The following is a 6838-nucleotide window of genomic DNA, read 5'->3' on the forward strand; positions in this document are numbered from 1 at the left end:
ACAGAACATACTCAACAGTTTCTGGGGATTAGGATGTGGACATCTTCTGGGGGCCATTACGATGCCCCTCCACAGGTGGGAGGGAGGATGCATGTCTCTCCCGGTGTCCATTTTCCATCGCTGATGTAACACATTTACAACAAACTTAGTGGCTTAGAGGGCCCAGTTATCATCATACAGTTTTGTAGGTCAGAAGTCTGAAATGTGTTTCACTGGGCTAAAATCAAGGTGTCGGTCAGCAGGGTTGCATTCCTTTGGAGGTGCTAGCTCAGAATCCATTTCCTTGCCTCTTGCAGCTTCTGGAGGCCACCTGTGTTCCTTGGCTTGCTCTCCTGCCTCCTTATACTTATTAGGATCTTTGTGTTGACATTGGATCTGCCCAGATAATCCAGGATAATCTCCCCATCTTAAGATCAGGTGATCGGCAACCTTAATTCCCTTTGCCATGTAACCTAATGTATTTACAGGATCTGGGAATTAGGACCTGGACCTATATTCTGCCCCACACCCTTTAAAAATTTTCCCCCCAAATGTTCAAATATGCACACAACTATATATAGAGAAAGCACAATAAATCGCCATTTACTCATCCCTGAGCTTTGGACTTAACTTAGTTCATTTTTTAAAAAGTAAGCCCTAGGCCCAATGTGGGGTTTGAACTCACGACCCCAAGATCAAGAGTCACATGCTCCACCAACTGAGCCAGCCAGATACCCCTTGGACTTTGTTCATTTTTGAGGGTAATTCTGTGAGTGGTTGAAGTGTTATTTCATACAGTAAATACTAGTCAACTTTACTTCTGAATTATTTCCATTTCTTATATAAATATTATAGATTAAGATTATAAAGTGTTGTTTAAACATTTTTTGTAGACTTTAATATTTATAGTGGTTATAAATGATATGAAATAGTACTTCTAAACACCCTTAAGGCAGAATATTGTATTTAAAAATCGTGAAAAGTAGGAAGGACACACAAAAAAACTAATATTCTGACATTCTCATGTACACAAGAATACCTCTGAAAATAAATTTGTAGGAAATATTTTTCAGAGCTTACAATTTTTAAGTCTATGGTCTATTAGAAGCTTATTTACAAACCCCATGTTTGGATTGTAGTTTATATTTTAAGACAATCTACGTTATATTTTCCCAGCTTTATTGAGATATAATTGACATATAACATTGTGTAAGTTTGAGATGTACAAAGTGTCGATTTGATACACATACATATTGTGCCATTGACGATCTACATTATTAAACCCAAGGACGCATAGTTTTAAAGTTGAAAATGCTCTAACTGTATGCATTTTCATTCAAATTTATAAGATTTGCAATGTAGAAAGCCTTAAAAAAATTTCTTGATAGCTCCATTATGAGGGGTCCAGATGCTCTTTTGCATTTGTGCTGTCACCTTGCTTTTATTTATTCCCAGAGCCTTGTTGGACTTAACAATATCTGCAGTTCCAGCTCAGGGAGGTTCTCAGACCAGTGTTCAGGCTTTTGCTGTCAGTGTTTGTGACAGTAGATCTGACTTCGTGTGTTCTGTCTGTGTATGTGTTTGTATTAGTCAAGCTAATGCTCATTTTGGCAGTAGTATACCACCTGAAATTTGTGGTATCTTAACCTAATATGGGCTTACTTCACATTTGCATAAAATCTGATGCAGATGTTTCTGTTTTGGAAGCTCTCTTGTGCAGCCCTGCTGCTGGCCATGAACTTGAGGACTGAGCTTCTTCCTTCATCTGGGATTGCTTCACTCCCACCCATGCAGTGGTGCAGTGGAGGGGAGAGAGGGAGAATTGTGGGAAATTGCATGGGGCAGTGTAGGGGCCAGGCCTGGAGGTGGTGTATGTCACTTCCACCACACTCCACTGGCCAGAACTGGATCATGTGGTCCCACCTACATGTAAGGGTGGACTACAAGATGTAGTCTTCCTGCGTGCACTGGAGAAAAATGAAACTGTGTGCTGAACACATAATAGTGGTCTCTGCCAGTTTGTGAAGAGAGTTTTCAGATCTTCGATCTGGAAGACATTTTTAGGTTCAGCAACTTATCTTACAGAAGTGGAAACTGAGGCACAGTTGTGGAGGAAGCCTTGCACAAAACTATAGAGAAAGTTCCAGGCCAATATTTTAACACCTAGTATGTAGACAGCGATTGGGATTAGTTTCAGACCCTTCCTAGCATCATGTGGACCAATCTGCTACCCGGTGGAAAATGGAACCTCATCAACAGCACCCCTACCACTGCTCTAACGAAAAGTTGATTTATTTATTTATTTTTTTAGTTAAAAAGTGAAGAGAGGTACAAGTTTACAAATGCCAAGATAAATGTATGTGTACTTTCTTAATATTTTAATGTAAGTTTTATCTTTCCCATCATGGACTAGTGTGGCATTATTTTATTTTATGGTGCTGAACATTTTTTTTGGCCATTGATGAGTTTTGTTCACATTAAGTAGCATTTTTGAAAAATACGCATGAGATATAAAACTAGAATATTTAATATTCATACTTGTTATGCTTTAATATCTTGCCTAAGAGTTCAGAAAAGAAATGGCATTTGTGTCCTGTATATGCCAGTATTTCTAAACCTTCCCATTTGTATTCACATTAGAGATAAGTGAATGAAAATAAAAACTATCTGGAAATTGAAATGTTTCTTCATTAAATTTGAAGTTTTCATTTTCCAGAATATATTATTTTATGATTTCAGCTCTCATAATCTTGTTATTACCATGTGACCAATACATAATACATAAATTATAGATGTGGAAAGATTTGGTTTGGGGGGCTGGAGTGAGGTAGCGAATGGAGAATAAAGAAAAATAAATACAAGTTCTATGGCTACAGTGGGCTAAATACTACAGCTCCATATCTATGCCCTGTTAGCTCTGAGCCAGCTTCTGCCTGTTTCAGTTGAAAAATTCTTGCTTGAAAAGCTTTGTTTTCCTAGCTATTGTCAAAACACTTTCTGTGGCCATGTGCCTCCACTGTGGGTTAGCGTTTGTCTTTGCTACATCGATAGAAATGTAGTGTTCACGTCTAATACCATATCTAGGGGATCATGGCCACTCCAGGACGCTACACATTTACAATAACAGCAACAGCAACAAAACAACACTGACGCCTAACAACTTTTTTTTTTACCAGTCATCTTTTATTGGATGTTAATTCTCAATTAAGATATGAAAGTGTTCAAGGGTGCCAGGCAAAGGTCACGGAAGTAGTCGCTCATGTTTGAGTTCCTTATTAACAACAGCAGTAGTTGAAAAGCACGTAAGCTGCCAGCACCAACGACGCCCCCTTTCTTCACATTGTCATACTTGTGATACCCATAGTGACCTCTTTGAAACAGTCCGGCAATGCCTTTAGGGGTGAAATCCCGCATCAGTATCCAGCTTGGCAGCTCTCCTAGTTTCACAGCCACGAGCTTCCTCTCCTTCACTGGTACAGGTGATGCCATCTTGGAGACCTGGGTGTCTGCTATGGATACCTAAGAAGTACTGTGCCAGTCACTGTTCCAAGCAATATATATTCGCTTACTGAATTCTCAAAACAAGAGCCTACATCTCTCATATATTCCTTTTTAAGAACAACAACAAAAAAACCTTCCCAGAAGCCTCCAGCAGATTTCCCCTAAAGTCTCATTGGCCAGAATTACATCACTTGCCCCTGCCAAACCAAGCATTTACAGAGAGGAATGCTTGGCTTAGAAAGTCCAGTCAGAACTCATCACCCAAGTATGGGGGAAGAAATTATAATTCAGAGGAGGTTGAACAAAACCTGGGTTGTACTGGCAAGGAAGAAGGGAAAGGTCAGGCTATTGGGTAGGAAGCCAACAGTGTTTACCACAGTAGCCAGGGAGAAAGGAGTGGATATCAAGAGAATCAAATTTGAAGACATTTTTCAAACTCAAAATATTGAAGTGAAAATAAAATCCCATTAGTATTTGTACCTAAAAATAATGAACATCAACCAAAATAGCTGTAAATTTTCTGGGCACCTCTACTTAATTTCTTCTTAATGGTTTACAGTGTAACTCTAGGCAGGTTCACTTAAGCATCTGGCATTTCTTCCCTGAATATGACAACCCAATAATGAGACTTTTTAATTCAAGAAACTAGAACTGTCATTCTGTGCTCTTAGTTCATCCCAGATGTTCACAGCTTGATCTATTTAATCTCCCCCATCACTAGGATTCAATAAGGGCAGGAGGCAATATCTCAATAGCCTCTGAAAGTATTTGGCAAGACCTTCACCTCTCCTACATCAGAGGGCCAAAGGGCCTGATACCCACAAGGCATTTATGGGCAGCAACATCTATAGATTTTGGCCCAATCTTCTCGGGCATCTGGGGACCACCACCAGTTTGTCCAACTGTGGGAGTACTTGTGAAATTTAGCAGTCTTGTAGGCATATCTTTCTCTCAGACAGCTATAGATGGATTTTCCACAGCGAATATTTATTATAGTTGAAATCATAGTCTACACAACTGTTTCCCGGTTTTTTCACCTAGCATCATTCTCAGCTTGTAACCGTGTAAAATTTTCCGTAAATCTTTTTGGAATTTATCTGTGATACGTGAGTCTTGTCCTGCGCCCAGTGCTGCACGTACATTCTACCTCCCAGAGCCCTTTTCCCTAGTAAGTCCATCTCCCTTGCTCGCAGGTGATCAATAAGGCACCATAATGTGTTTTTGTCCCTGGGAGTGGCAACTGACAAGGACCACTTTGCCCCCAATAGTGCAGTCCTTTCTCTTTTATTCTAGTGAAGTTGAACCAGTCTACGTTGGAATCGCCTTCCCAACTATTTTTTCCAGGAACAGATGAAACGAATTTCATTATTTTCTCATCAAATACTGCTTTTGACTCAAAGAATATACCTTGGTTGATCATTCACTTTTTAAAACAGATTTCGCTTCTAGTGACATCTGGATTTTTCTGAAAAGTTACCTTCAAAGGATGGAGATCAGTGAGTATTGAACACGCTTTTGAATAAAGAATGCTGTGGGTATTTCCAGCTGATGACTAGGTTTAAGAGTGTGATTTGCTCATTGTGGAAGGTCCTGTTTCAATCCAGTCCCATCCCATAAAGCAGTCCCCAATCATGGCCAGGATGAAACTTCCCTCCTTGGCTCTGCAGATTAATCCTAAGGCACTTAATTATTTTTGTGCAAAGTTTCATGAAAAAGCAGGGCTAATCGTCAGTCGCTGACCTACACATTCAGCCCAGGTGCTGTTCAGCTCTCCACCTTTATGCCAAGCTGCAGCTGCAGAAGCACAACTCACAGGAAATACACACACTTGAGAAGCTATTTTATACAAGTAGATTTTATAAATAACCACAAGCTCTTTTTATCTATCAAATCTCAACACCCAGCCGCCCCTGTGTTCCCTGGAGAAGTGTGCACTCCCTAGAGGAACGCCGAGAGAGAGGAGAGAAGAAAGCCTTGGGGTTTACTCCTCTCTTTCACCCCGACCTGCCAATGTTTGCCTGTGCCTTGATAGGTAACTCCTGATTACTGAACTCCTTATCTTCAAGAAAAAAAAATTTGGATTGAGTTTCCCTGTACTGGGTTTTATTTGCATTTCCAGAAGTAAAGTGTGCTTCGGCGGGGGGGGGGGGGGGGGGGAAGAAAGATCATTGGATCACATTCATTATCAGAAGAAGATTGTAAGAGGAATTCTTGAGCACGGTACTTTTCAAACTACGTTTTGAACAAGAATAAGACTTTCTCCTTTAGAGTATCATATGTTTAAAACGCACTCTTGAGCTTCTTGATGGCAAAGAGAAGGAGAAGGGGGCCTCCTAATCTAAAGGTAACGAATACTTGTTTGTTATGGGTGGGAACGTGAACTGAGAAGTGATATGAGATGGATTCTCCAGGTCAAATCCTAGGCGGGTCTGTCCATTTCTCAGCCCCTTCTTAGCTAGTTAGGTAAGTGGCCCACGGTCTCTCCTGCCCACAGGAAACCTTCTGCAGTGCCTCAATTCTCACAGCGCTTTTAAAACCGCTCCTCTATTTTGCTTGTTTTTTTCAAAGACTCTGCTGACCAACAGAATGCCCACAAGTGTCAAAAGAAGGGAGGTCTTACTGGGGGGGCGCGGGGAAGATGGAAGTGGGGCTCTTAGTATATTGCACTTCTGAGCGGAGCTCTTTATAGTGTGGTTTTGTCTTCTTATTTCTTTTTTGTCCCTGAGTGCTTCATATGAAGATTCAGAGTGATCTCCCGCTCTGCTTCAGCGTCAGGCCCTAGTGTGGACACCAAGAGCCCTCCCCGGGCAAACCACCTCCCTCTCCAGACCGCCCTTCTCTCCAATTCTGCGGACTCCGAGTGCCTGAGCCCTGGACACGACACGCTGGGCAGAATGGGGAAGGACTGGAACAGAGGGGCAGGCTGGCCGAGCCAGTCCCCACGTACTCGACTCCGTAATAATTGTCCTCCTTTCTCCTTCCTCTTCGCCCTGTGCTATGTGGGCTGGGGCGTTCCGGTCCCGTTTCCTACTCAGTTCCATCTCGTCTGCATTCTACTCTCTCTCCTCCATACGCGATTTCTTAGAAATCTCAGTCTCCTGCCTGCTGCTTTTCTGGTTCCTCTGGGACTTGTGACGGCTTTTTCTCTCCCGCGCCCCTCCCCCCCAACAAATGGAGAGGACCTTGGGAGGAAAGACAAGTGGATGTGTGCTCAATGCGTCTTTTTAAAACTCTTAAGCCCAGATTTCTCTTTATCTCCTTTTAAAATCATCTATTGGGGGAACGTACTTCAGGCCTTATCCATCAGACAGAAAGAAGTCAACCTTATTAACTATTCTAGTTTAAGGAGCTTCCTAAG

The sequence above is a fragment of the Zalophus californianus genome, chromosome X, assembly GCF_009762305.2.
Source record: "Zalophus californianus isolate mZalCal1 chromosome X, mZalCal1.pri.v2, whole genome shotgun sequence".
Taxonomy (NCBI): Eukaryota; Metazoa; Chordata; class Mammalia; order Carnivora; family Otariidae; genus Zalophus; species Zalophus californianus.